Here is a 4979-nt window from a genome sequence, read left to right on the forward strand (position 1 = left end):
TGACTCCACCTGACTTCCAGCACCTTTTCAAAAATCTTACTGAAAGCCTGGAACAATTTGCTTTCTGAAGCCATCTGCACATGCGTGAACGGACATCAGTGTGTGCATTTGGCAACTACCAATGCTTGTCCTGCAGAGAGGATGGAAGCAAGAAGCTGCTTTCACCTCTGACTCCAATGTCACTCCTTGGCCAGACAGCAGTAAGTGCCGCTGTTTGGGGTATTAGATTTCTTTATGCTGCTGTCTAACTGGCCAAATCAATCATAAAAACAAAATACCTCCTCCTTCAGATTTAATTTCTGAAATGAAAGCTGCATATTGCTGTTTAAAAACAAAAACAAAAAAAACACAAAACACAAAACAGAAGTGCTCTACTATAAGTATGCCTTTTGAATGGAGCCTACCTAAACAGATGAAAGCACAAAATTGTATGATTAGTATTAGGTTGACACATATGTATTTTTCAAAAGAAGTAATTAATGTTCTTGAAAAGGTATGTATTTTAATAACAGAACATAGGTAAAATAATTGATTCTCAATTAAAATTAAGCATTCTGGTTTTCAATTTAAACTGGAAAAAAAGATATCTTAAAGATGCTGCATATAACATACCTGACACACAACTCAAAAATAAGGAAATAGAAAGTTAAGGTGCCTAACAGTACATATCCTCTACCCCTTCACCCAGAGATCTTCATCTTACCACTAGCGCAACCACTAGACCAGGGGTCGGCAACGTTTGGCACGCAGCTCGCCAGGGTAAGCACCCTGGCGGGCCGGGCCAGTTTTATTTACCTGCTGACATGCAGGGCCGGCTCTAGGCACCAGCAAAACAAGCTGATGCTTGGGGCGGCACATTTTTAGGGGCGGCATGGCCGACGCCAGAATGCCGCCCCTAAAAATGTGCCCCGGCCGCCCTAGCTCACCTCTGCTGCTGCCACGGCGCGCGAAACAGCTGATTCACGCGCCGCTGCTCCCTCTCCCTCCCAGGCTCTCAAACCTGGGAGGGAGGGGGAGATCCCGAGCGGCCACAGCGCGCGAAACAGCTGATTTGTGCGCCGCTGCTCCCCCTCCCTCCCAGGCTTGAGAGCCTGGGGGGAGGAGGCAGGGCTGGGGATTTGGGGAAGGGGCGGAGTTGAGGCGGGGCTGGGGGGTGGGGTAAGAAAAAAAGGGGGGGGGCAGCCAAAATTGATTTTGCTTGGGGCGGCAAAAATCCTAGAGCCAGCCCTGCTGACACGGCAGGTTCGGCCGATCGCGGCTCCCACTGGCCGCGGTTCGCCGTCCCGGGCCAATGGGGGCGGCGGGAAGCGGCGCGGGCGAGCGATGTGCTGGCCGCGGCTTCTCGCCGCCCCCATTGGCCCGAGACGGCAAACCGCGGCCAGTGGGGGCCGCGATCGGCCGAACCTGCCGCGTCAGCAGGTAAATAAAACTGGCCCGGCCCGCCAGGGTGCTTACCCTGGCGAGCCGCGTGCCAAACATTGCCGACCCCTGCACTAGAGAATGATTCATAATCTTAATTCTGCATCAGCAGTGATGTCAGCTGTCCAGCATCCACTTCCGCAAACTGAACTCTCCCTCATACACAACACAAACAGACCAGACTTCCTCCATGTTCACTCTTTGGCACAGTTTTAGGGAACCACATACTTTCTTTCTGAAAAGCTGTATTTCTCCAGGTATCTAATCAGTTTCAGGTGCATGGTCCTAACCCAGGAGCTCTCTCATAAGCAAGGTACTTGATAAATGGACCTCATGTGTGTTTGTGAAATCCAAACAGCAACACACTAATTTGGAAAAGATGCCTGAAATAAACTTTTTTCTGCAACAGGTGAAAGTTAAATAGCTTCCCCTTATCTCCTTCCCCTACATTCCAATCCAGCCTATTTCTCTGCAACTCCTTCTTTATGTATTTTTTCAAGGTAGTACTAGTAAGGAGAAAAGAAAACTTTACCATGAAAGAGCCTCTGATTCTTTACATGGTTATTATTATTTTTATTATTGTCCAGAAGGCATTTCTCTCTTCAACAATTCCAAGTTTTTGCTTCCCTGTGCCCTTTTAAAATCTCTTTATTACTCTATAATATTACTATTCTGATGAATTACAACATGTATCTTATTGGTGCAGCTGCAAGCTCTCTGTTAAAAAAATTGTGTTTTAATCCTTTCGATCTTATTTTACCTACATTGATATCTTGGTTTCAATTTTTCCATCAGGACATGTTTTTTTGGTATTTTTACCATATCTATAACATTACTACACCTTGTTCATTTCTACATGGCTATTGAACTAAGTAGGTCACAGATTTTATGCTTGAACTTCCTGATATTCTCCTTCTAAAGGGAGGCTTTAGCGACAGCTGTTTTTTGTTTTGTTTAATAAACAGAAAACAAGACATATACAATATATGCTCTCTTTCAGTTAACAGTGGAATACCGGAAGCTTTGCCAAGAAAGAGAATAAAAAATGGACTTTGACATGTCATCAAAACATTCTTAGTGTATCTACTGCACATTTGTTTGCAAGTAGCTGACCTAAAGATAAAGGACTTTTTTTTATTCGAAGTTGCTTGAAAGGCGATTGCTCTATCTAGCCCATTTGGCTGCCAGTGGGGCAGAGAGGATAACACAATCTGGGAAAGTGGATTAAAGTGGCAATAGTGGCCAGAAATAAAGGAGTGGAGAGACCAATTAGGTCCCTTAGCCCTAAGAGATGTAATGCAGACTCTCAGCTATCTGCTCTTTATGCAGCAGACATTGGTGAAACATAGGGAGGATGTTTAATAACTGCAAAACCATCCAGATTTGAGAATATTCTATGAATATGGATTTTAAAAGTACAAATGCAACAGTGTGAAACCAATTGTACAACATACCACCAGTCATCCACCTCTGTAGTATGCTTCACTGCCCCTACTTAATATATTTTGCTGTTTAAAAAATTTACCTATGCATTGCTCTAGGCACATGCACTTGTGTGTTTACAAAATATATATAATTACAAACTTGTATCCGGAATTAGTGCCATCACTAACTGCCACCCATCCCCCTCACCTCTCTAACCCTCCTAATTCAGAGCGTCTGGGAAACATACAGGATTTGTAGCATGCCCCGAAGGTTAGCAAACTTAGACTCAGTCTCATCAGGATGGGCAACAAAGTCCGCAAGTGATGACCCTTCACTGCCTCCTAGCAGCCCTCCCAGTTGAATCTGAAGACTGTACACTCTAGCGTGTCAGCAGCTGATCTCAATTGCTGTAGCATGACTCAAGAGCAGAGGCGGTACCTAGCTGATACTACATATGATGAGTGCTTTACAAATACATGTAATAAAATAATAACAAACAATGGAGTACATTATGTTTTGTTTTATCTTTAACTGAGTTTCTTTGATTTTTCTCACTTGTCACCTTATACAAATGTTAGAGACAATTTATTAGGAGAAAATTGTGTTATTAATGTGTAGTAGTATTTTTCCCTAACATTGTTCCTGCTTGCTAATAGATACCATGAAAATAATATAACTGGCTTTGAAATTAGTATCTTATGGAGATGAAAAGTTTACTGGCTCTGATTTCACTATGTTACTCCTGTTTTATGCCCATATCACTTAATTGATTTCATTGGCTTTACACTAACAGGAGTAACAGTGGTGAATCAGAGTCAATAACATGCAAAGTCCCTGTGTGCTTTCAATATATATATCAGAGAGATTTGTTAAGATGAAATTAAAGTAGTAGGTGCAGATCAATGAGCTGAGTAAATTACCTTTCAGGAGATGCAGACTTTAAAAATCCCTCAAATGTTAAAACACAGAAAACCAAGAGTTAAGATTGAAGTTCTCAAGTAAATCTTAGCAAAGTTATTTGTGTTGAACTTCCTTAGTTTTTAATATAGTCATAAGGGGGTGCTTACTCCTATACCCCATCGGGAAAGTCCCACCAGAGACCTAATGCTAGCGTAGGAGCTGCCAGGAGCAGAGGGGTCCAGGTGAACGGTTAGCTCTGACTCAGGAGCAGTCAGGGAACACACTAACTAGTCACCGCTTCTCTATTTGCTGACCCTCATGTGGCTGATTGGGTGGTGAAGGTAGAGGAGCACTAGTTCCCCTCTCCTGAATATACCCCATGGAAAGGAAGAGCTAATGCCCCACCTGGACCTGGCAGCTCCCAAGTGGTCAGGTTACACTTTGAGGTCTATTGCCGCTGGGGAAAGGGCTAGAAGCCTTACTTTTTTCTTAAAGGAAAGCTTAGGTCTCTAGCAGGCCTCTGATGTCTATAGTAACATGCCTGGAGCAGAAATTTTCTAGAAATGTTACTAAATAAAATATCAATAATTTTGAAAATTCAAATTAATCAACTAAATTTTGGTTCTGAGAAAAACATCTCAGCTGGGGATATCTAGTAAAACTTATTTTACCTTCTGATTTTTTGCTAAGGGTCAAAAAGTTGGAATTATGTTTTAACCCTTCTATAGTGAGGGTGTCATAATTTAGAAACCTGGTGTCCACCAAATTTCAACATTTGCATAAAGATTCTATCTTAATTTCAGATCTAGCCTTCTAATTTTGAGTTCTATATGAACTGAATTTTTTCCTGGTAAATTGTAGGAGGGTGGGGGCAAAATCAGATTTGAAATGGAAACTTCATTGCAGTCGTTATCATAGAGAGATGACCATCATTCTATAACATTCTGTAAGAATATGGTCCACATTACACCTTCGTTTACACTAGCGTGATTCCCATTGGTTTCATTTAAGCAGTTTTCATACCATGTTTATAATCCATCTCTTTGCCTACATAGTTTTCTCATACTAAAAACAACTTGTTCTTAAATTAGTTCCCTATACCCACATAAATATTTAAATTGTGAATGTAAGAAAACATATGGCTTGAATGGTCAGTATTAAGTTATAAAAGTCAAGAAATGTCCTTACCTAATACCCCTTTGTATCATTTAAAACTGAAAGAATTTTTAGAAGTG

Source organism: Emys orbicularis, chromosome 11 (assembly GCF_028017835.1).
Source record: "Emys orbicularis isolate rEmyOrb1 chromosome 11, rEmyOrb1.hap1, whole genome shotgun sequence".
Taxonomy (NCBI): Eukaryota; Metazoa; Chordata; order Testudines; family Emydidae; genus Emys; species Emys orbicularis.